The sequence below is a fragment of the Urocampus carinirostris genome, chromosome 14 (genome assembly GCF_059441175.1).
Source record: "Urocampus carinirostris isolate Australia breed hairy pipefish chromosome 14, RoL_Ucar_1.0, whole genome shotgun sequence".
Taxonomy (NCBI): Eukaryota; Metazoa; Chordata; class Actinopteri; order Syngnathiformes; family Syngnathidae; genus Urocampus; species Urocampus carinirostris.
This window is the reverse complement of record NC_142362.1, coordinates 12,209,144-12,235,725: the sequence shown is the minus strand read 5'-3', so window position 1 is coordinate 12,235,725 and position 26,582 is coordinate 12,209,144. Positions and strand designations below refer to the sequence as shown.

At 40.1% G+C, this 26,582-nt stretch overlaps 1 long non-coding RNA gene across 1 annotated transcript in view; it reads left to right on the top strand.

Moving 5' to 3' along the window:
- The window catches only part of LOC148352643 (uncharacterized), a 35,127-nt gene extending 15,267 nt beyond the window's left edge, over nt 1-19,860 (top strand). The window contains exons 2-3 of the long non-coding RNA XR_015852635.1: nt 6,927-6,979; nt 19,761-19,860. This is a non-coding gene — a long non-coding RNA (uncharacterized LOC148352643). The remainder of the gene's footprint in view (nt 1-6,926; nt 6,980-19,760) is intronic.
- The last annotated feature ends 6,722 nt before the right edge of the window (nt 19,861-26,582 follow it).

Here is a 26,582-nt window from a genome sequence, read left to right as displayed (position 1 = left end):
TAACACACTCTAGAACGGGGTAAGCAAAACTAGGTCCTGCAGGCTACATGCAGCTCGTCAGGCTTTTTCATCCGGCCCCCCAAATAGAAATGTTAGAAAATATAATGATGAACATTATGAAATATTTGATTTGGTTCCCCAGTGTCCGTGGCATTGAAATACGGACGCTGCCCTACTTAGAATGATTGCTTGTAGGTTGAATTTGTTCGTAAGTTGCTTCAGTGCTATATTTTGTATGTTTAAGGTTTACATAAATATGTTTAAGGCTTGTATAAGTAACCTGTATTGTTTTGTACTAAAAAATAAAATTTCAAAAAATAATATGCTCTATAAAGATAAATAAAGTTGAGTTTAACTTACTTTTGGAAGATGCGCTTAAAGAGGTCTTCCTCTGTGGTAAAAAGTGACCAAAAAAAAGCATTCCAACCATTTTCTCAACCGCATCAAGCTTTCTTATTCCACTTTCATTCGAAAAGAAACAGCTCGCCTCTTCTTTACACTTTACACCAACCATATTGAATGGATGCATGAGATAGTAAACAATAAAAACGGTTCTTAGCGCGCTAGAGATACAGTACACGTAGTATGTCTACACACGAACTATAAAGTAGATGCCGGATTTCTTCTTTGGGGTTGATGCTGGATGACCTCTCACAGTGCCACGCGGTGGAAAAAAGCACTAGAATAATGTCCTGTACTCGGAAAAAGGTGCGCACAATACAAAATCTAACTTACAGCAATGTCCGGATATTTTTTAACATCCTGACAAAATTGTTTGTACCTACATTTGTCACGGTTGCCATGGCGCCCAGTTGGTCCCAGCCGGGTGGCGCCGGATTCTGTCGCGGTTGCCACGGCGCCCAATTTCTGTCACGGACCAGGGCAGGAAACAGAATTTAGAACCCAATAGCGTAACGTCATCACAGGCCCTTTTGCCAATTGTTCAAAATCAATGCTTCATTGGAAATAAAATCATGTACATATTAAATATTTTAGTTCAAACTCTTCATAAAATGAAAAATAAATCATTATAACATAGGCGGGCAAACCGTTTGATTAGTGGGCTGGATTAGGTTGAATAATTCACAAAAGGGCAGGCAATGAGGGAAAAAATGATTGATTCTAATTTCCTCATATGCATTTATGAATAAGAATACTTGCAGATATATACACTTGCGTTTATTGACCATTTTATATTCTGATTTTGAAACACTCAGAATTAGAGCAAATGAATATATGAAGTCCATTTTTAAGCACTACATTTAATACTATGTATTGAAAAACTCAAATAGAACTTTGCATGAACTTCAATAAAATTGAAAAGGCCATAAAAATGCCTGATGAAAATTATATTTTTCATGGTGTGGCTCCTAAACAATCTTTTTTTTACTACTACTTATGCCTTTTGACTGGTAAGTTAAAGTCAATGACAATAAAGACAAATGTATTCTATATGTTATCATTATATTTTTACCATTTTTATTCAGCAGGCTGGATTACAAAGGATGTCGGGCTGTACAGTTTGCTCAAAAATATGCCCAATCTTTCCTTATCCAGGGTTCCTCAGATCCTTGAACAGTCTTAAAAGGCTACGAATTGGTTATTCTAAAAATAAGGCCTTAATTTGCATTACAATGTCAAATTTTGGAACGTCTTAAACATGTGAACACATTAATAAGATTTATATTTGTTTGAACTAAAAAGATTGAGTAACATTTATCAATTTTCTTTTTTAATAACTCACCGATTTACTTTCATGACAACATCGCATGACCACAAAAACAGAACTATGAAAATGGTAATAGGGTTTCAGTCGGACCTTTTAAAACAGACACATGTTTTAGGTCTACCCACGATACATTAAGCAGCTTTGGACAGAGACGTTTTCTTTGGACCAAGTGTCAATTTAATGAGAGAACATTTTTCACCAGGGCTAAAAGCTGTGCCAGAGAATGTATAAAAGACAATATGTAATGTTGGCAAGAAATATCTGTATTGTTTTGTGTTTTTTGTTTTTAACTTGGTCCTCAATTTTATTTCAAAAGGCATTAAAAAGTCTTGAATTTGACTTACCTTTAACTGTAGGTACACTGTTATCCCAAAAACCTCTCTTCAAACCACAAAAGCTCAAAGACTTAATTATTTGCCCTGACATTGCGATGTACAATTTTAATTAGCCAACACGATTAATCATTCATGAAACGGACTTTTGGCTGCGGGTCAATTTTCTTCAAGCCGTGTAATAGCAATCTGAGCTACAGGATGGGGTTCAGTACTCCCTCAGGTGACAGCTCTTGTAATATTGTAGCATGGAAAAATACACACCAGATCATGATGCACGACTGATGCATATTAATAAGCAGGGGGGCTCAAAACAATTTCTGCTTGGTCCTCAAAGGTAAACCGGAGATTATTTTTTTATTTATTCTTGACCTATATAATTCATGAATGATTTTCTAAGCCTCATGGCTGAACTTTAAGGGTCTCAATGCGCCTAACAATTTGGTGACCAAAAGTAGACTGGACTTTAAACCAGCTCTGAGCATGTCTAAGTTTAGGTGCAGGCGGTGTAACAAGACGTTGCTAAAGGTGCATCCAGACAGATTCTGATGCATATGATGAGTGCCGTTGATTTATCCATCTATCAGTTTTTCTGCCCTGCTTATCCTCACTAGGGTTGCGGGGGTGTTGGAGCCCATCCTCGTCATCTTCGGGTTGCCAGCCAGTGGTAGGGCACACAGGGACAGACAACTGGGACCTCATTCACACCAAGGGACAATTTGGACTAGGCAATTAACTTGACATGCAGTTTTTGGGAATGTGGGAGGAAACCGGAGTGGCCAGAGGAAACCCATGCAGGTACGGGCAGAACATGCAAACTACACATGGAGAGGCTGTGGTAGCTGAATTGGAACCCTGGACCTCTGCAAGGTGGGGCTCCACCATCCCGTGGCATTGATTTCATGTATAAAAAAATGTCTGTTTTCTCACAAACCTGATATTTTTTTCATGACATATTTGGTATTCTGAAATTCCCCATCTTTGGCAGTGGCTTGTTATAACAGATGGACAACAATTGGAGTTAAAAAAAAGTCCTCCAAATGTTCCCTCCACAATATGATGTCAACCTGGCTATTCTTGGAGCTTACTGTATGTACAAAATGTAAAATATTTTCACATATATTTTTTATTTTATGCATATATTTTAAAGCAAGTCAGAGCACCGAATTTAAAAGCAAAAGTACGGTAGATCCACTTCCCTTGGCTGAGAAACTAGCTCAATGTGTGCACCCCAACAACGGGGCTGTTGACCCAAAGATCTCCACTATCTGTTTTTAGCAATACTGTAATCCTCGCTATTTTGTGCTTTGTAGTCGACTGGTTGAAAAATATTTTGCGATCCATTATGGCATATACCCACAAGCGCAGGCCGGCAGAGCGTATTTTTTTCTGAAAAGGCGGTAGAGTCGCGCAATTTAACAAAAACTAATCAATATCGGGATGTGATGTAGTGTGAAGGTGTAAATTCAAGACAATGTGTATTTTCAAATATTTATAATTCCAGTTTCTTGTTTGAGTAAAGGAGTGTTTGGCCATCAAGAATAGTCACAGTTCAGGTTTCAACAGTGCTCGCCATTCAGAGGCAAGTTTTAATGGAACTAGTCAATAAAGGCAAATAAAAGTTCAAACAGTGTGTGCGCTGTCAGTCAAACAGCCACCAAAAACAAAAGCTTGTTTTTTTTCAGCGGCTTGTTACATTAAAAGCAAATTCATCAATTAAATCTGACTCTGAGGAAAGTCAGAAGAGCGTAAACAATGCTTGATCACCAGAGGGTACTCCGTGGATTGTTATTGCGTCTGAAAATCGACTGAGGCAGCATCAGAGTAGAAAGTAACAGCTAGGCAAACAAATCTCGTGGAAAAAAGGCTACACTCCTGTCTGTTGTATTTTAATCATCGCGGAAACTTTGCAGAATTCGCGGTTACCTGACACTAGTGTGTAGCTAGCCAGCCTCTCTCCAAATTGCTTTCTTACACTGAGAGAAGAAGCTCTTTCATTTAGTTGTACTTTTGTATGACAACAAAGACCATTTATTGAACTGCAATTCTGTTTTTATTTGTAGATCTACAGCTGTTATTTTGTCACAGTCGTATACAGTTGGTCGGTAATAACGTCATCTCGAGGTCAGTTTGCATTTCATTTTGTTTAAGTTCTCCCCCAAAACAAAACTAGCACGGAAAATGCACTTTTCTTTTAAAATTGAAAATTGCAGTGAAATTGCAATATAGGCCTGAAAAATCACAATTAGGCTTCTTTCAAAATCGTGCTGCCCTACGAGTCCATTCTTTTTTGCCGTGCTTTCAAACAAAAAGTGAACTGCACCCCACCAAGATCCATTATACCCTAATTGTAGATTCCTGCGAGAGCAGAGCACACTTTTGTTGAGCCTAGCGGCTCTATTTATTCTGTTATTTCCGCCTGCAATGCACTGCACCTGTGCGGCCGTGCTATATTATCCGCGGTCGACTATTGTTGCGAGCGGGCGATGCCGGAGCATATTTTTACGCCTGAAATGAACTGCATTTGTGTGGCTGAGATTCCATATCGCCAATCCCTTATTGCTGTGAGTGGGATAAGCTTTTTGCCCTGCTGTCTATGAAAATGTACTGCACTTGTGAGGCCACAATCCATTATCCTAAATAACATATTGCTCCGAGTGGGAAGGGGCCGAACACACTTTTGTCAGGCATAGCAGCTTTTTTCCGTTATTTACGCCCAAATGAACTTCAGTCATGCGGCCGCGATTAAATAATCCCCAGTCCTATATTGCTGCCAATAGGGACAGACAGAAAACACTTTAGTTGGGAGGCATGTCGTTCTGGCCTGCCTTAAATGAAATGCACAGTTGTGGAAATGATCCCTTATTCTGAAGCATGCCATCTCAAATGAACTGCACCGTTTTGGCTATGATTCATAATCCCCAGTCGATTGTTGTGAGTAGGCGCAAACAGCAAATTTGCATCACGTTTGCTGGCTTTTTTTACTTTCTTTCCGCCTAAAACGAATATCCTCCGTGCGGCGGTGATCTATTATCTCTGGTCCACCGTTGCTTCGGGTGTGTGCCGGCAGAGTGCATGCTAGGAATGGGGGCAAAGGGAGGCTACTTTGTGGATTATAACATATCACGAGTGTTTCGGCTCCTCATTATTTGTAATAAACGAAGGATTACAATATAGTAACAGTTAATAATGTAAAAGGTGTTGCTTCAGTCACTGTTACGGTTCTGAAATGTTATTCTGATACACACAAGTGCTGAAATTCCATACGGCATCCCCCTGCTTGTGCGGCAAAAGACATACTCTTTGGATTACATTCAAGTGTCTGTTGATGGGTGGTTGCAGTGCTTCAATATTACGCTACATATTCATAGACCGCTGTTGTGTAATAATAATAATAATATACCGTTGCACGGAGGCTCCCAAGCAGGACACCACAAGGACAGCAACTATTCACTCCTCATTTCCGTTTATACGAAGTGACATTTCGATTACCGCAGCTTGTAAAACCATCATTGTCATTTGTAAGACTCGGTGGGATTTCACATTAAACAGGCTTGTACTGAAAATCCTCAACGAGAGAGTTAAAAGGACATTTTTTTTATACATTTGATTAAATCTTTTTGAGATCGATAGGATTCATCTATATAAAATATGTATATTATTTATAAATGAAAGTCCTTTTGAAAGATGAAATAAACTTCCACTGACCTCCTCCCAACGACAACGAAGCATTTTCTTTCCCACGCAGGGAAAAGTGCAACACATCAGCATTCATCTGAACTGCTGCAAAGTTCAGCTTGTCCTCTAAAAAAGACCAATCAAAGTTACAGAATTAGATTGCACATAGCACAGAATATTGGGTCCACAGTCTCCATCTTTGATTTTTCCGCTTCGTAACCTACATTTTGTATTTATCAATGGCTGGACATTTACACCGCAGTTCTTTCTGGGCCATATAAGAGGAATCAATATAAACTGCATTTTGTATTTACTTGGGTTGTTTTCATGAAAAGCTTTATGATCTGAAATCTTATAGTTTAACCGGGGTTTGTATTTTATTGACTGTTTTAGTGACAACATTTGGAAAATATTAATTAAGGTATAGTACTTTTTTTGTAAATTATATTTTTTAGGTTTCCCCAATTTAATTTTGGGGGGAATTTTGGAGTGGATTTGATCATCCTCCTTTTTTCATGTATTTCATTTTAGGGTTAATATTTAAACATGCATGGCAGGCTAATTGGTGACTCCAAATTGTCCCTAGGTATGAGTGAGCTTATGAATGGTTTCCTGTCTCGTGTGCCCGTGCCCGTGACTGGCTGACAACCAGTTCAGGGTGTCCCCTGTCCAATGCCTGAAGATAACTGGGATGGGCTCCAGCTCCCTCTCAACCCTACTGAGGATAAGCACTGATGATAATGGATGGATAGTTTTTTAGGATTTAACAGTTTTTTTCTATGTATTTTGAATACAAATTCAAAAAAATATTACTTTCTTAAATGGAATGGATCAATTGCTCCATATTTTACCCATTGAATGATTAGTTATGTGTTTATTTTTATTTTGGTGTTCGAGAGAAAAGATACCAGCAGCAAAGTGGTTGTCACATGAACGGCAAACAGGCAATCACAAATCGGCAATTTTGCAACTCTAGTAATTTTCCAGCGACTATTGACTGATTACAACCTGCTTCTACCCTCATCCCCTCTCCATCTGTCCCAGAGATTTGCAGGTGCAAGGTTTGTGTGCGTATTAAGGCTTCACCACCTGCCACTGCGCTCCCAAAGGACTAAGAAGCAAATCTGTCGCTCTTGCCTTTCTACCTCAATGATTGCCTTACATTTTATCCACTCTCACTTTTCCAGGATTCGGATGTCAAGCTTTCCCCTGAGTCACGGACCGTGTCACAGTCAGCCAGGTGAGTCCCTTTTCCCGTTTTCTGTTTACACCCCCAAGCTTCATGCTTATTGTTGTTCTCTGCATCCGTATGCACTGCTTTAAAGTTGCTGCGTCACTGAGCTGCTAAAAGACTCTTTTAGTCTCACATTACGACCAGGAGTAGTTGAAGAAGAAGTAGAGAGAGAGCTCTTTACTCACATATAAGCTGAATTTAGAACTGTAAATACTTAAATCAGGGGATAGGCTTTTAGAGTATGTCACAAAAGGGAGTACAGTACACCCCATTTCTGCAGAGATACTATAATATTGTTTAATAGAACATCACTGTAGCGCGTGTGCGGCACAGTTCTAAGGTCTTGGGAACCTCCTGTGTGGGTTCAAATCCAGCTACCGGACTTCCTGTGCGGAGTTTGTATGTTCTCCCCGTGCTTGCGTGGGTTTCCTCCGGGCACTCCGGTTTCCTCCCACTTTCCAAAGACATGCATTTCAGGTGGATTGGCCGGTCCAAATTGTCCCTAGGTGTGAATGAGCGAGCGAGTTGTCTGTCCCTGTGTGCCCTGCGATTGGCTGGCAACCAGTTCAGGGTGTCCCCTGCCCACTGCCCGATGATTGCTGGGATGGGCTCCAGCACCCCCGCGACCTTACTGAGGATAAGCAGTGCAGCTAATGAGATGAGATGAGAACATCACTGACAAAACATTTTTTTGACACAATGAATAGAATAACGGAACCAAAGGCCATGGCTTACTGGAAACATATCCTCTGGTCTGATGGGACCAAATTTCATTTATTTGGCTCAGATAGTGTTAGGCATGTTTTGCGGCAACCAGGCGAGGGGTACAAACATGCTTGTGTTGTGCCTGAAGTCATACATGGTGTTGGAAATGGCATGGTTTGGGGCTGCACAAGTCCAACTGGAATTAGGGAGTTGCATTTCATTAAAATAAACAAAAACATAAGAAAATACTGTGAAAAATACTGGAGCAGAGAATAATCCTATCCCTGCAGAAATTGGGTTGCAGGCAATTACCCCAAATACACTTCTAAGATGACCAAGGCTTTTCGAAAGGGGCAAAAGGTTAAATGGATTAACTGGCCAAACATTTCACCAGATCTAAAACCAATAAAACATCTGAAAGATGCCTTGGTAGACTGGTATCACAAGACCTTGAAACAAGAGTGCTTAAGATCTGACATGGAAGACAACAAACTAGCACAGAGCCAAGGGGACTGAGGGATGACAATAGTGATGAGGGAGAGTCGTGATAGAAGGGAGCTTTTGTATTGAAACCAAGAGGACTCTCTAGAGTAGTAAAAATTAACAACTCTGGATTTTTTTTCACTCTTCGTAGTTTTTATAGAAAAGGAGTATCGTGTAAATTGCTGTCAACTGGCATAGTAAAGAATTCGGAAGATTTACAGTGTTGGTTTCTCTTAATAATACTTACTGTATAACAGGACAGGTTTGAAAACTATTTCACTTACTCCATCATAGCATATCAAAGGAGCCTTTTTTGGTTCCAGTATTATGTCAAATATTCAATGTCTTTTTCCCTCTCCTTATTGAGCTTTTCCACCTCCACATTGTTTTTTCAGCATGTTGCCACGTCCGTTTGTCATTTCATTTCACCTCCAGTCAGGTTTATTCTCACTTCTTTCTGTTTACGGTTATTAACTTGTCGATACACGTAAGGCCACGCTTCGACGGCAAGTGCATGAGTCAATTTAGCCTTAGTGGACTGGAAAAGACTTGTTTGAAGCCATCCAATATGTTTTAGATGTTTGTTTTATGTTAAATCTGGTCTGCTTTGGAATAATTATAAAATATACCTCTACAATTTGGTTGTAATAAGCCAAACCAAGATAGACCAAAATGTAGACCAAATGTACTCCCCAAAAAGTACTTGATGTGCTCATGTGTGTCACTGTGGAAAAACTTTGTCCCGGAATTTTGGGTATTACGTCTTAATTTCATTGAAAAACAAACTTTGGGGCCTTCACGTAACGTCCTTTGCTTTTGTGACATATTAAAGTTCTGGTAAAGGACTTTGCGTTTTGTCTATTTTTATTTTATATTCAAATCATTTATGTGATTAAATTAATACACAACTAGATGAATAAAAACATAAAATGATTACTTGAAAAGTAAAAAGTAAATTCATATACAGGGAGTGCAGAATTATTAGGCAAATGAGTATTTTGACCACATAATCCTCTTTATGCATGTTGTCTTACTCCAAGCTGTATAGGCTCGAAAGCCTACTACCAATTAAGCATATCAGGTGATGTGCATCTCTGTAATGAGAAGGGGTGTGGTCTAATGACATCAACACCCTATATCAGGTGTGCATAATTATTAGGCAACTTCCTTTCCTTTGGCAAAATGGGTCAGAAGAGGGACTTGACAGGCTCTGAAAAGTCAAAAATAGTGAGATATCTTGCAGAGGGATGCAGCACTCTTAAAATTGCCAAGCTTCTGAAGCGTGATCATCGAACAATCAAGCGTTACATTCAAAATAGTCAACAGGGTCGCAAGAAGCGTGTAAAAAAACCAAGGCGCAAAATAACTGCCCGTGAACTGAGAAAAGTCAAGCGTACAGCTGCCAAGATGCCACTTGCCACCAGTTTTGCCATATTTCAGAGCTGCAACATCACTGGAGTGCCCAAAAGCACAATGTGTGCAATACTCAGAGACATGGCCAAGGTAAGAAAGGCTGAAAAACGACCACCACTGAACAAGACACACAAGCTGAAACGTCAAGACTGGGCCAAGAAAAATCTCAAGACGGATTTTTCTAAGGTTTTATGGACTGATGAAATGAGAGTGAGTCTTGATGGGCCAGATGGATGGGCCCGTGGCTGGATCGGTAAAGGGCAGAGAGCTCCAGTCCGCCTCAGACGCCAGCAAGGTGGAGGTGGGGTACTGGTATGGGCTGGTATCATCAAAGATGAGCTTGTGGGGCCTTTTCGGGTTGAGGATGGACTCAAGCTCAACTCCCAGTCCTACTGCCAGTTTCTGGAAGACACCTTCTTCAAGCAGTGGTACAGGAAGAAGTCCGCATCCTTCAAGAAAAACATGATTTTCATGCAGGACAACGCTCCATCACACGCATCCAAGTACTCCACAGCGTGGCTGGCAAGAAAGGGTCTAAAAGAAGAAAAACTAATGACATGGCCTCCTTGTTCACCTGATCTGAACCCCATAGAGAACCTGTGGTCCCTCATCAAATGTGAGATTTACAAGGAGGAAAAACAGTACACCTCTCTGAACAGTGTCTGGGAGGCTGTGGTTGCTGCTGCACGCAATGTTGATCGTGAACAGATCAAAGCACTGACAGAATCCATGGATGGCAGGCTTTTGAGTGTCCTTGCAAAGAAAGGTGGCTATATTGGTCACTGATTTGTTTTTGTTTTGTTTTTGAATGTCAGAAATGTATATTTGTGAATGTTGAGCTGTTATATTGGTTTCCCTGATGAAAATAAATAATTGAAATGGGTATACATTTGTTTTTTGTTAAGTTGCCTAATAATTATGCACAGTAATAGTCACCTGCACACACAGATATCCTCCTAAAATAGCTAAAACTAAAAAAGCCCCACTCCAACTTCCAAAATATTCAGCTTTGATATTAATGAGACTTTTGGGTTCATTAAGAACATGGTTGTTGTTCAATAATAAAATTAATCCTCAAAAATACAACTTGCCTAATAATTCTGCACTCCCTGTATAAAGTAATTAAAAAAAAATCCTTACCATCCATTAAAAATGACAATGTGTTGCCAGGAAGTTGCACCTACATAAATTGATGACACCCAACCCATAGTGAGGAAATAACTTATAATTTAAAATGTTTAAATCTTATTGAAAAAAGCAAGTACTGTCATGAACCGGTACAGGATCAGGATCCAAATACGTGACGTTTCTCACACAAGCCTTATATTTTACGGGAAATGGGGAATCATGCACGCTAGGCAGCAGTCTGGCGTGGAATGATAGGAACCCAGAGGCCGACGAGATTGATACCTATTGCCCGAGCAGATATCGGACAGATGGGGTTGATACCGGACAGGACGGTACAGACAGCATTGATATCATAACAGGATATTGAAAATAAACAGGACAAACTAGATGGGAACGAAACTGGAAACTGATATTAAACAATGGGACAGACAGGATCGATATCAAAAACGGATAATTAAATTAAACAGGACAAACTAGACAGGAACACAACTGGAAACAGGACAAAATAAACTAGAACAATACCGGACAGAAAATACCAACAGGAAACGGGGCTGAGTCAAAACCCACATCTTGCGGGGCAGAGGTTCGTTGACGGACTGACCAAGGAAGAGTGAGAGCACTGAGCTTAAACAGACGGAAAGCCAATCTGTCAACGAGCCGCAGCTGGCGCCACACACGCGGGGCCAATTGGGCGCCATAGCAACCGTGACAAGCACAGTATGCAGAGAGGGTGAGAAAAAATATCCTTTCCTCTGATGCTACATTATATTCATAGCATACAGTAAATAGCATATAGCATATCCACTCTTGCCAGTCGTACATTTTAAACCTCTGCAATGGATACCTTTTTATCATACATTTTTTTAACACGCTGCCCCTTTAACTAGAAAACAATTACTGTGATTTTACAGTTGCATTATACACAAATTTTCATTATTCGCAAGATAAATACTCCTTAGTTTAGGTACTTTCTTTGGATCCTTTTTTTAGTGATATGCTGAATAAGATTTTTGGCACCCACAATCAGATTGGTTCTGCTTTTTTTCCCCTCAATGTTTTATACATTTTCTTTAAACTCCATGAGGAAACTTTAAGCAGTCTGCTTTCAAATTGTGAATGATGAAGCACGCTTCGTAGTGCTTTGTTTTTGTGTATGCACAGGATTTCTAAAGCTCATTTACGCAGCTCTTCATTAGAGGGAGCAGTCTAATGCACGAGGGCTTCTCTTATGAGAACCCCAGGGCATGGGGAGTCTCGCATAACCGATATTTCCCAATGAGCAAAACTGGTTGCTTACACGCGTGAAATAACACATTGCAGTTTCTTTCTCTTGGAGAGCAGGATAATAACGAGGGAGATCAGGCTAATAGGGTAAGATAGTATGCTGGTTTGAAAGATGGGATTGAGGGTATGAAGACATGGTATTTAAAAAGAGTATGTTTTTCTGTATTTCTTTTTTTGAAAAATGTCATTCAATGATCACTTTAAAGCACTAACCGGCATAAAAGAAAAGCTAGGCCAGTTAACATTCAATACAAAACGGCTTGTCCTTCTTGGTTGTGAGGGCTAAAGGATTTAAAAATGAAAAGTTTTTCGTTATGTGTTAAATAGGGCTTCTGTTGTTGGGTAACATTTTTGTGGTAGTTAGTTTCAATGAATATCTGACTAACAATAAAATGAAAATACATTGACAAAACTAAAAGCTGTGGGTCTTTTATGAATCTTCAGTTTTGTTTAAATTGATGTGTTATGGGCGGGTGGCAAGATGAAAGCACTGAAAGACTACCATAAAAATGCCTGTCACATGGGATAGTTATATGTGGAACAAGGTGCTTTTGTCACGGTTGCCATGGCGCCCAATTGGCCCCGCCTGTGTGGCGCCAGCTGCAGCTTGTTGACAGATCGGCTCCCTGTCAGTATTTAAACTCTGTCCTATCAGTCCCGTTTTGTCGATCCGTCTTCGATTCTCTGCTTTTACACGGCAAGCCGTTTTTCGCCTGTCCCGTTTTCTGCTCCTGTTTGTCTCCCGATACGATCTGTTTTGATCTTGACCCCGTCTGCTCTTCCGTCCCGGATTACGACCTGTTTTGATCTCGACCACGTCTGTTCTTCCGCCCCAAATAATGATCCGTTTTTGATCTCGACCACGTCTACTCACCTCACCTGGCTTTCGACTTCTTTCAACCTGCTTATTGGGGGCATTAGGGACTTTGACACATAACACGGAGGGGGAAGCCGGGAATCGAACCTGCGATCTCTTGATCCCAAGACGAAATGATCTGCATTTATATAGCGCTTTTCAAGTCAATGAAGACTTCCCAAAGCGCTTTACAAAGTGCTTCACATTTCCCAATAGCGGCTGTGCAGCCATGTAAGGTGCAAACCTGCTTATTGGGGGCATTAGGGGTTCAGTGTCTTACCCAAGGACACTTCGACATGTAACATGGATGAGCCAGGATTCGAACTGCGATCTCTTGATCCCAAGACGAGCGCTCTACCTCCTGAGCTACTGCGCCCCCACACTGTATATGTGTATTCATTTTTCCAAAACACATTAGTTCATGAATCAACCATGTAAGCGTCCTGTCACTTCCCGCTTGGAAACACGTATGCACAGTGGACATTCTGCTGATGGCATTAAAAGTGTTAGATGGCTGTTGGATGCGCAGTCCCTTGAGGTGAACATAGTTATTTGATTGTGTGTGTAGGTTTGTGAAGAGCGTGTATGTGTGTGTCTTTGGCAAACATTCACATATGAAAATGATGAAAAGGAAGATACTTGGCTATTAAAAAAAGGCTGCTGCGGTATAATGGGGTACTTGGCAGTCATAAAGCTCACATCTTATTTTGGAGCACAATTGAACTTCACCACTCATTATATAGTGTATTCCTGATAGTAGACACATAAAGGTGAATTAAGTTTAAGCTTGCAAGGAGAACAGGAGAGAACTGTACAAATTATATATATATATATACATACAGTGCATACGGAAAGTATTCACAGCGCTTCTCTTTTTCCACATTTTGTTATGTTACAGCCTCATTCCAAATTGTATTAATTTAATCTCTTATCTCAAAATTCTACACAAAATACTCCATTATGACAATGTGGAAAAGTTTTTTTTTCTTTTTTTGAATTTATTAAAAATAGAAAACTATGAAATCACATTTACATAAGTATTCACAGCCTTTCCCATGAAGCTCAAAATTGAGCTCAGGTGCATCTTTTTTCCACTGATCATCCTTGAGATCTTTCTACAGCTTAATTGGAGTCCACCTGCAGTAAATTCAGTTGATTGGACATGACTTGGAAAGGCACACACCTGTCTATATAAGGTCCTGCAGTTGAGTGTGCATGTCAGAGCACAAACACCAAGCATGAAGTCAAAAGAACTGTCTGTAGACCTGCGAGACAGGATTGTCTTGAGGCACAAATCTGGGGAAGGATACAGAAAAATTTCTGCTGCTTTGAAAGTCCCAATGAGCACAGTGGCCTCCATTATTCGTAAATGGAAGACATTTGGAACCACCAGGACTCTTCCTAGAGCTGGCCGGCCTTCTAAACTGAGCGATTGGGGAAGAAGGGCCTTAGTCAGCGAGGTGAACAAGAACCCGATGGTCACTCTGTCAGAGCTCCAGCGTTCCTCTGTGGAGAGAGGAGAGCCTTCCAGAAGGACAACCATTTCTGCAGCAATCCACCAATCAGGCCTGTATGGTAGAGTGGCCAGACAAAAGCCACTCCGTAGTTAAAGGAACATGGAAGCCCGTCTGGAATTTGCCAAATAGCACCTGAATGACTCACAGACCATGAGAAACAAAATTCTCTGGTCTGATGAGACAAAGATTGAACTCTTTGGTGTTATTGCCAGGCGCCGCTCATCACCAGGCCAATACCATCCCTACAGTGAAGCATGGTGGTGGCAGCATCATGCTGTGGGGATGTTTTTCAGCAGCAGGAACTGGCAGACTAGTCAGGATAGAAGGAAAAATGAATGCTGCAATATATAGAGATATCCTGGATGAAAACCTGCTCCAGAGCGCTCTTGACCTGAGGCTGGGGCGAAGGTTCATTTTTCAGCAGGACAACGACCCAAAGCACACAGCCAAGATCTCAAAAGATTGGCTTCAGAACCACTCCATAAATGTCCTGGAGTGGCCCAGCCAGAGTCCAGACTTGAATCCGATCGAACATCTCTGCAGAGATCTGAAAATGGCTGTGCACAAAAGTCTCCCATCCAACCTGATTGAGCTTGAGACTTATTGCAAAGAAGAATGGGCAAAACTGCCTAAAGATAGGTGTGCTAAACTTGTGGGATCATATTCAAAAAGACTTGAGGCTGTATTTGCTGCCAAAGGTGGATCAACAAAGTATTAAGCAAAGGCTGTGAATACTTATGTAAATGTGATTTCTTAGTTTTCTATTTTTAATAAATTCAATAAAAGTTTAAAAAATAAAAATTTTTCACATTGTCATAATGGAGTATTTTGTGTAGAATTTTAAGATAAGAGATTAAGTTAATACAATTTGGAATGAGGCCGTAACATAACAAAATGTGGAAAAAGTGAAGCGCTGTGAATACTTTCCGGATGCACTGTATATGTATATATATATATGTATATAATTTATATGTGTGTATGTATGTATGTACAGTATATGTATGTATGTGTATATATGTATATATATATATATATATATATATATATATATATATATATATATATATATATATATAATATAATATACTGCAAACATGTAATATTTTTAACATTTTTTATGTTTTAGAATTTGGGCATACCTTTTAAGAAGCATAGTGATTACATCACCAAGATAAATGCGCCTGCCTAGTGTTTTCCTACACTGCTACCTTTTGGCAAAACTGCCAATTACACGTGTACAATGTAATCATGCAGGGATCAGAATGGAGATTTTCATTTTCAGCTGAAATAGCCAGGGTCCAGGAATAAAGCAGGGCGGAGCACCCCCCCCCTCCAAGCTCCTGGGTTTTAGGCAATTTACTTGTCCAAAACCATGCTTATATTTATCATTTAAGTAACATTTTTAGAAGATTAAAATAATTTGCCCACATAACTGATGTTTTTGTAAATACTGCAAGATAAGTTCAAATGCAGTTCAGTCCCTGCAGCTTGAGCAACAATGCGGCCAATTTTTCTAACGGCCGCCAGGGTGCGTCAGAGCAATAAAGGAAAGAGTGAGACAGTCGGATTTTGAATTTGTTTGCTACGCAAGAGAAAAAGTGAAAAAATCGGAATGCCTTTGGGGTTCAAAAACAGCGGAAATCCGCGGATCCGCAGAAAATTCTGATCCCTGATCATGGGAAGCTGACAGTAAGTCAAATTACCAGGGTTACATTTGGTACAACAAATGTATTTGCATACTGTGTTCAGTGCAGTTTTTAAATGTCAGGTAAATTACCGTTATAAATCTCTCTTATGTTAGAACGAAAATTCAGATTGATTTGCACCTTGTGTCAGTGTTTTCACTGTGCGCTTTGTTATACTGCTGAAAACAATGCAGATGAAACCAGTTTCTTGGCAATAAATACATTCACTTTAAGAGCGAATTAATCTTGGTTTGTATGTAGGCAGCAGAAGTATCCCGCAGTGTCCTTGGAAATGTGTGAATTGAAATTAATTATATTTCAAGCGCTTCAAATAGATTTTTGAGATGAACGCGGTGAAATTACTTGGCAGTGGGACTGTGAGATTGCAGCTTTCCATTGACATGGCTGCACTTGTTTCTTCTTCACTTCGCTCACACAGACCCAACGGTTCTCTTTTGTTTTGCGCGCTACAAGGACAGAAGTCATGCATTGTCAGTCGGTAATTGGAAAGAGTCGTGGTGCATAGTTAAGTTTGACTTGGAGTTTTTATGCACAACATTTATTACAGCTTATTCTTTGAGTTGGCCTTAAATTTTATACTCACTCAGTCTAAGAAATGGTAAGTGGTATTGTGGTTTTGATAGATTTCATCAGGGTAGACAGATTCGTATTTCGTATTGTGTGTCATTGGGTTCTGATCAAAATATGATTTCAAAAAGATTCTGTCATGATTACTGATGCGAGGCACCTGAGTCGGCTCCTTTGGCGCCAACTTCCTTGGATGCTGCTTATCTCTTTTTAACCCCCCGTCTTCAGTCTGTCTGCGAACCTCAGCCCCGTGACTTTATCCTGTCCTGACTCCCGTTTGATACCTGGCACCGACCCCTTTTCTGACTCGATTACGTTTCTGATCCACTGTCCCGGCCATCGACCTGTTCTCTTCCGCTCTCGACACTGCCTTCGCTCGCCACGGAAGTGGCACTTCCGCGTTCCAAGCGACCTGCCTCCCGTGACCGACGTTCACCGGGTGCAAGCCCTTTTCCTCTTTCTAAATAAAGCTGAGTAAAGCAAACGCAAGTGGGTCCTGTCCCCGTTCCTGGTCTCTGACAGATTCCAAGCCCTTTCACAATAAAATATAGAAAATAATCAATCCTATTCTGTCTTTTACGCCGTTTTTTTGGTGCAGACAATTCTCACTCTGAAGTAGAGGTATGATCTTAAATTGCCAAATTTTGGGTCAGGCTTAAAATGTCAATCATTACTTTCAGGTTTGTGGCGGGCCAGGCTTCTCTCATGCTGAATTAAAAGAAAAAATCCATCTGTCATTGTTGTTTGTTTCTTTTTTTGTGTCGCTCGGTAGAGGATGGATTTAGTCCTCTTATGCAGCCTGTGCTGACCGGCGGGCTTGGCGCCGTGCTCAGTAATGTGCTCGGCGATGAGTGAGAGGGCGACTGAATCCATTGCACAGAAAATTCCACACTCTACACAAAAAAAATAAAGAAAGAACAATGATGGGTGGATAATTAAAAATAATGGCAGCGTAAGAAAATCCCAGCTCAACCCTTACATGTAAAGTATGGATTTAGTTTTTTTCAGGTTTAGTCCCTCAAATAAAGTTAATTGCTCAGGCTGGGTTTGGCATTAATACCCACAGGTCCGGGTCGGGCTGTATTTTTTTAGCCTGTTCTTACCTTTACTCACAAGTAAAGCTGGTTGACAAAAGCCAAGCCTCTTCTATGCAAACAACCCATAGCATTGTGCGCTGGAATCGCGGTGTGTTCAAAGACCAGCCATGCAGTTGGAACTTTCAGTATTTCAGACAAAAAGCTTGTGCATCTTAATGTGTGTTTTTTTTCCACTTAGGTTATGGATGTTTGACTTCTACAAATGTCTTATTTGTTTATTTTTTAAGTGCTTAACTTAGTAAATGTTAATCGAATCACTATGAAGAGTTTGTCACGGTTGCCCATGGCGCCCAATTGGCCACGCCCGTGTGGCGCCAGCTGCGGCTCGTTAACAGATTGGCTTCCCTTCTATTTAAGCTCAGTGCTCTCACTCACCCTTTGTCAGTCCGTCAACTAACCTCTGCCCCACATGACGTGGGTTTTGACTCTGTCCGACTCCCTCCCTGTGTTTCCTCTCCGGTATCGTTCCCGTCTATTTTTGTCCTGTTTATTCTCAATCTACAGTTCGTTCCCGGCTATTTTGTTCTGTTTGTTATCGATCTCCAGTGTCTGGTATCGTTTCCGTCTATCTTGTCCTGCTTGTTATCGGACTCTAGTCTCCAGTGCTTGATATCAAACCTGTCTGTCCGTCCTGTCCGGTATCGACCCCATCTGTCCGATATCTACTTGTGCAATTGGTATCGATCTCGTCGGCCTCTGGCTTCCTGTCATTCCGCGCCAGACTGCTGCCTAATGTCTTCCGCCCAACGATCGCCTAATCACTGGCGTTTTTGGTTAATGACTTGTTAACCTGGCTGCCCATTTTGCACATCTGGTTAGCTACTCTTCTTGCACTATCGGCACTATGGTAAAATACTATACGTAGCCAATTACAATACAACTTTATTTATATCTGTACATTCAAGGAAACTGTGGGGGTCAGATGCATCGACATTTCGTTCTGTATACACGTGTACTAGAATGACAATAAAGTAGATCTGAATCTGAATCTGAATCTGATGTGCATGACTGCCCCATTTCCTGTAAAATAAAGCTTGTGTGAGAAACGTCACGCATCTGGGTTCTCCTCCTGTTCCGGTTCTTGACAGAGCTCCTTACTGTGGCGTGTATTTATCAAATTAACCAAGCTTCGCCTATTTGCATTGTTAATCATCCGTTTTACACTTTCACTATGCACAAAAAATAGAGCTTTTCATGGTGTAACTTTGTTGGGCAAACTTTCTCATGAACACCAGAAAACTGAATAAAAGTTTTACTAAAACGATAAGCGGTGTTCTGAATAAATTACCACAATTATACGGTTTTTTTCCACAACTCCTTGACAGTAGGCTCGATTGGCAGAATAATTTTGACTGCAAATGTGTCAAAAGAACATTGAAACTTCTCTCTGCTATTTGAAGGGTGTGAATTTTCCAAAGGAAAATGCTGTTTCCAAAATAGCAGTTTTGAAATCTTAAATCGAGCTGACTGATTGAAGATGCATAAGAAACGAAGACTCAAGCAATGTCACGGTTTCACAGTAAGCCGTAAAAACGCCGTTAAGGGGATTTTGTGTTCCCGGCAGCGGGAGTCTATTAGTATTAACACTGAATTAACGAAGTACTTTTCGGATATTTTAAGGAGTATTTGAGGTAAAAGCATTGCAGACGGATCTGTTCTTTTATTACACCTAATGGGGAAGTCAAGCATAAAGCATGAAGCATCCTGATGCCGAGCAGAAGAGTCAAAAAGTATCAACTGCTTCATGAAGCTTCATTTGTTCATCATTATGATTTCGGCTTTCGGATTTCTAAAACCTAGGTTTAAGACGTAGACCAGAACTTCTGGAATGGAGGTGTATCGTTGGGAGTATGAAAAAAGTCTTTATGCTCAATGCAAAAAAAAGACATTGCCTCTTTTAATTTTTACCTATATTTTATTTCCTTTTTTACATGAAACATATATACTGCAGAATACAAATATATTTTTTTACATGAATTGCTATAGATCTGCACAAATGAACTGACGTTTTTTTGGGGTTGTCATTTTCAGTGTTTTCAACTTTGTTCTGGCTTTATGACAACCTTCAAATGAAAAACGAAATCCTTTTCCAGACGTGGCTTTGATTCATCGGCGACTCTCACACAAGCAACAAGGTAAACACAAATTCATGACTTCATTATTTTTTCAAATTATGCTGCTCCCTTCTCAAATGTCGAGAGTTTCATTCATTCTTAAATAATTCTCAGCCAAAACATATAAGTATGTCTTCAGAATTATTGTCCTTTAGTGCTAGAATTTAAAAATATGTTATTGTTTTTTTTTGTTTTACAATTTTTTTACAAGGGTCTGGCACTGGTCATCAGTACGTATCAAGCTTCTGGGAATGACTTGAGTATGAAAAATCACCACTAGATGGCACGAGTAGCTTTGATCAGTTTTTTGTCCACACATCGAGGTTGCCCCCACTTTCTAATGGTGTTGCTTCATGTATTGATCAAAGCGATTAAAGTGTGGAGTTTCCCCATATGGCAAGTAGGTAGTGAAGCAGTGTGTAAGAAGTAGATTTATGGATAAGTACTGACAGCTTTTTTCTTTCATAAAAATTGACAGACTCAATGAGTCATTGTCGAGGCAGAGAGGGATGATGTTTCATGTATGTCCACATGAGCGCGAACGCCATGTTGACCTAAATTGGGTGATCACGTCACCTGAAACATCGGGCGCTGTAAACTTCTTGCAAAGTTCATGCATCAGTTCCGTATTCTTGCAATAAAGTATTATTTTGCAAGCAAAGTGCCGGAATGTTTATAAAAAAGCATTGTTTAGAATTTGGAGGTATCAATATTGCAAAAAAAATGCACCAATGTGAAAGTCTTGCTTGAAATGCACCTTTTCACCTTTTTTGGAAACAAGTATACAAGAAACGTAGCAATGCTAGACTGCTATTTATTAACAATGGTAAAAACTAGAAACATACTTTCATGGAAGATGATGGTTAAAGCGTATCTCCTTTGCCTAGATAGTTACACAAATACCTGCCTAGAAATGAGTCAAAATGGTGGCAATTAGCTCGTACTTGCTCATCTATTTTGAGAGAAACATTGAATGAGTTAATTAAAAGTAACAAAAAGAGTGTTGGATTATAGAATCGCATGGTCAGTTCTTCTCAGTTCCAAACCTCTAATAAGAATAAAATAATTATCTTTCCTTATCTCACCTTTAAACCCTCACAGATCTTACATGTACCTGTATAATAGGTAAAAGGAAACACTTTTCTCTCTTAGTATGAAAGAGGGAGCACAAAACAGAGTGGTTGCGTGGGTGGACATGCATGTGAGTGCGGGCTGCTCAGTGCTGAGTGGGAAGCAAGCATTGAGTAGGACGAGAAGAGCTCCTTTAGTGAGACGATCAACAGCAAGGTCCTCTGAAAACCGGTCACACTTTTATGGGCTCTCATTGTTTCCAGGTAGCCATTTTTGCTGACAGGGGTTGGATAAGAGCCTTTATAATTTTTGTTTGTTTCCCAGTTCTGTTTAATTTATGTGCACATTTTTGATGTACAGAAACCCCTCCTTTATTGTAGTTAATCGGGACCAGAACCCCCTGCAAAAAAGGAAAAACCCACGAAGTCGCATCTCACCTTCATAGAGGTCCCCAAGGGTCAAACTTACTTTGATATGACGTCCTTACTGACTGAGAGTACAGACGCTTCCCTACTTACGAGCGATTGTTCGTGAGTTGATTTGTTCGTAAGTTGCTTCAGTGCTGTATTTTGTATGGAACGTAAGTATGTTTAGGGTTCATATAAGTATGTTCAAGGTTTGCATAAGTCAAGTCACATTTATTTATATAGCCCTTAATCGCAAAATGTCTCAAAGGACTGTACAGGATTACAACGACACAATTACTTGATCTTAAACCACCACTAAGTATGTTCAAGGGTTGTAACCTGTATTGTTTAGTACTGAAAAATAAAAAAATATTTACAATAATGCTGTTTATAAAGATAAATCAAGTGAAGTTTAACCCACTTGTGGAAGATGGGCTTCAAGAGTTAGGCTACTTCCTCCTCCGTAGTAGAAAGTGGCCGAAAAAAAAGCGATCCAACCATTTTCTCGACCTCATCCTCGCATATTCCACTTTCATTACAAATGAAACAGCTTGCATCTTCTTTACACTGTTCTTCAACCGTATTGAATGGATGCGCGAGATGTTAAACAATACAAATTTCAAGGTTCTTAGCGTGCTGCAGATACAGTACAGTATGTTTACACACAAACTGGGACTGTGACAGGAAGAGGAAGACGGATTTATTCTCAGGGGTGGATGCTGGGTGAGCTCTTACAGCGCCACATGCCGGTAGCAGCGGAAAGAAGCACTGCAGTAATGTCCTGTGCTCAGAAAAGGTGCACACTATAAAGAAATCTAACTTGATATTGATATTCAAAAAATTTTTTTCCTGTCTACCGTTTTACGTAAGTCGAATGGTCGTAAGTAGGGGAGTGTCTGTATACTCAAACTTGCCTGAGCCACAGTGCCCCCTTAAGCTTATAACAAAAAGTCAAGTAAAGTCATGTTCATTTGTATAGTCCTTAATCACAAGGAGTCTCGAAGGGCTGCACAAACCACAGATTATTGCAAACTACAGACTATTATTACACCACCCCCTGTTCTAAAACCTACATGAGAGCAAAGAAAAACTCAAAAACCTCAACACGAGGAGAATGAAGAAACCTTGAGAAGAGACCGCACGTGAGGTAATCCCCCTTCCAGGATGACCAGGCTGCAATGGATGTTGCAATAACAAATAATACACAGATATTGTCAGCAGGGAGTATAGGTTATTCATATGCTATAGAATGGAAGTGTGGTTTAAACCTAGATGTAAACAGTTCCACTGTGGTTGCAGATCAAATCTCAGGGGGAAGAGCATAACTGCCGTTTTCGTGCTTGAGTCATTTAATTCATTTAAACACTTCACAGAAAATGTCCGATCAATCGCTTCATTGATTATCTCAACATCCACAGTTTCCCCATCATCTTTTTCCAATCGCTGCAGAAAACTCCATTTTCACACATGTTGGCAGTTTGGTTAGAAACGCGCTGAGTGGGTCTTGATGCAATGCTTTTCTTCAAGTGATTTTCCTGTACAATTAGGTTAGATCAAAGTGTTCATCTGTTATGCTTACATTTTCTTCGGATTAATAATTCTTATGAACTGCCGAGTTGATAACTTCAAAGTTAAATTAATTTAATGTATTGGGTTGTTGCCCTTCAGAGAGGAATATTTTGATTTGAAAAAAGAATTAAGAGGCTGATCTCTGAAAAAAAAATTGTAGTGGTGGATCTCTTTTCCCATGTATTAGTTAACACAATAACGGCAAGCAGAGGTCCCTGCCAACCACTTACATTCTGATAGAAAATAAGGATTAATCAAAACCCTTGCAAACAAGTCCTTTAGCAATGATCATAAAAATTTCATAAGTAATTGACCCTTTTTTTAATGGTTTGCGGTTGCTTGTAGAGGTGTTGGTTGTTAGAAACTGAGTCTTTTCTGTATTATGTGAATAGATCATTTTGGTAATAATATGTGTCATTGTTCTTGTTTTTTTTGTTATTTTTTTCTCAATATTATTAATGATAATATTTCCCTCTGCTCTTATCTGCAACTTCAGTGGAACTGTTTCAATCTAGACTTAATACACTTACAGTATATTTTATAGCTTTTGAATGGCCTATGTTTCATGTTGATGTCTGTGTATTGCAACAGCCATTGTAGCCTGGTCATCCTGGAATGGGGATTACACCGAGTGTGGTCCCTTCTCGAGGTGTCTCGATTTTCCGCATGATGAGATTTTGAGTTTTTCCTTGCCCTCATGTAGGTTTTAGATCAGGGGGGTGGTGTAATAAGTGTCTGTAGTCTGTAATAGTCTGAGGTCTGTACAGATTAAGGGCTGTACAAATAAATATAACTTGACTTGACCCCCCCTTATTTCTAGTAATTTGAAATTCTCTTAATCAATGTTCCCGCTAAGCTGCGTGTGTGCGCAATTGCGCAAGACCCAGAGCTTTTCCCCACACAAGAAAATCTAGCCAGCTCACAAAAATCATGGCTCGCAATTGCTAATTAAAAAGCGAATTAAGTCAAAGTTACAGTGCATGAAGGTAAAAATACAAGGGTTCTCCAGACGTTGTGTTTTAAATGCGGTATTTGGAAGTCAAGGTCGAAGTAGAACGAAGTTGAGTAAAGTCAGTAGAGTTTTTCGAGAACCGGCTTCTTTGGCTCGGCTCACTAAAAGGAACCGGCTCTTTCGGGTCCTAAACGGCTCTTCAGGTTGTTTTTGCTTCTTTAATCCCTACACGACCAAATATTATCCAAAATTATGCACAAAATGACTTAAATAAAGGGGGGCGGGGGCAATTTAACAAACGAGAAAAAAATACCAAAATGAAAAAGTAGTAAAAAGCTGAGAAAAAAAAAGAAACAAAAGGAAGCGAAAAAAGAAGGAACATTTCAGAAAAAAAGCCAGAAAAAAAGAAAAGAAAGAAACAAAGGAAAAAAGTAAATAGAGAACAAAAAGAAAAAAGTAACAGCTAGGAAAAAATAAACACAATGAGAAAGGAATTTTTAAAAAATGAAAAAAAAAACAGGAAAAAAGAAGAAAAAGTTAGTGTTGCATTCAAATAAATTCCAATTATACCAAGTCTTGTTGCCAACATTTTACTTCCACTAAAAAATGGGATTAAAACGGTTGTGTATTGTGCAACCGACTAAATAAGCCCCCCAAAATGTTAATATTATGCGACAAAAGATACCAGGAAAAAAAAGAACGGAAATCTTGTGAAAGAATTGTTGTAAAAACAAATTACGTAGGCCGTACAACCTTTGCAATCGTACATTAGTCAATTCATTCAAAAGTGAAAAAAAAAATTTGCATTGCCGGACATGTTTGATAATGACTTAGTGGCCACACTTAGGATTGCTGTTGCTCACTGTTGTTTCAAGCGTTGCTCACTGACTTTGTGTGAACGCTCAGACCCGTGGAAAATTAGAGGAAACATTGTTCTTAATAGATATTCACACATACATATATACACATTCATATATACATTATATATATATACCACAGCCATATCCCCCAAGTGGGAGGTGGCTAGAGTAATTTCTGACTCTTTTTGGGAGATTGATTCAGAGGAGGGGATTCCCAGCCCCCTCGCTCAACCCAACTGAGGTGTTGGGAGTCATTAGGTGACCAAACCCCCCAATTCCAACCCCTAATGCTGAACGCCAAGCAGGGATGCAAAGGGTACCAATGTTTAAGTCTTAGGTATGACTCGGCCGAGGCTTGAACCACAACCTCCCAGTCTCGGGGCGGGCGCCATACCCCCAAGGCCACCGATACATACAAGGTATAAATAAATTTAATGTTTTTGTGCTCCGTGCATGACACGGCCCAACTGTAACTGTATTTACTTGAACTTTGCAAGTAGGCGGCATTGCTGGCGAGTTGAGGGTTGTCTGTGAAAAGAGGGAAAGTCAGTAATCTGAGGACATTCTTATTCATAATCTGCTTCGAATGAGTCGTAAAGCACCATGTTGTACCGAGATTTGAGTTACAAAATGTTTTAAATAACGCCTTACCGAAAAGTTATTGCGTTTCAGAAACACGTTCTCTTTAACGTAGTCGTCCCAACACCGCTCATGAGCCAGCATACCCACCGAGCTGATTCAGCTTCCCCCTAGCTTTATTTGCAGTCCGAAGTTACCCTCAAGCTTTTCCATAAGCGTCCCATTTGTCATATTTAAGCAGATGATACGAGGTAGAAATATTCTTATTACTATTCAAAAGGGTGACGGTTTCTCCCTAAGCTCCTTTTGCGGCTCGCCAGCTCCTGCAGTGAGGCGGCCCTGAGAGGAGAGCCCTGCAATGCAGCATCTGTGAGACACACACACGCACACACACAAAGCGAAATGCTGGCATGTGAATGTGTTTGGAACGTAGGAGGCAGAATAAGCGGAGAGGAGGGGAAAGATGAAGGCTGATGGAAGCTGGGGGAGGAGTGAGTAGGTGGAAGGACAATACTAGAAGGAAGGTAAAGAGGTAGGAAGTAATAACAGGTGGGAGGAAAACCCAAGGGGGAGAAAAAGCCAAGAAATTAGGCTCGTGACACATATCAGAGCCACCACGAAAAACATACATATTCATGAACGACACAGACCTGATATAAGCCAAAAATCACATAGAAATAATAAATTGGAGCAAATGTGTTCGTGCGCAGACATCGTTCCAGCCGTGACCTGGTACTGTCAGCGCAGTCTTCTCGCTATTGACTTGGCCACTGATCCTTTATGGATTTTTTTTTCCTTGGGAATGTGATAAAATGAGTCCTTTCCACCTCGTGTCAATTATTGTTAAGGTGCCTTTCAACAAGGCGATGAACCTTCCCTGCCCAATGGCTACAGTAGATTTGACAATCTGTAATTGCCGAACTTAGTTAAGATTAGTTTAACTAGTTTAACTAAATCAGTACAGTTAACCGCTTAACTCAACAACATTTTCAAAACCGCTGTTGAACTTTCAATACTAAACCGGTTGTGCGTAAAATTACCGTTTGTATGTAATTTCCAAATTTTTGACTCGTGACCACCATTTCCTAGCTTGTGTTATCATTGCAGCCTCTGTCAGCTCCTTCATGATGCGCGTGCAAGGACGTTCTTTCTTAGACACGCTTAAATAAACTCTTCTTGAATTATTTTTCTTGGTGTTTGAGTTGGTGTTAGGACTCTACTTGAAAATAGGCCTCTTCATACTTTCACCAAATCCATGCGATAGTAACAAAAGGAAACCCACGTAGACGACCATGGCGTAA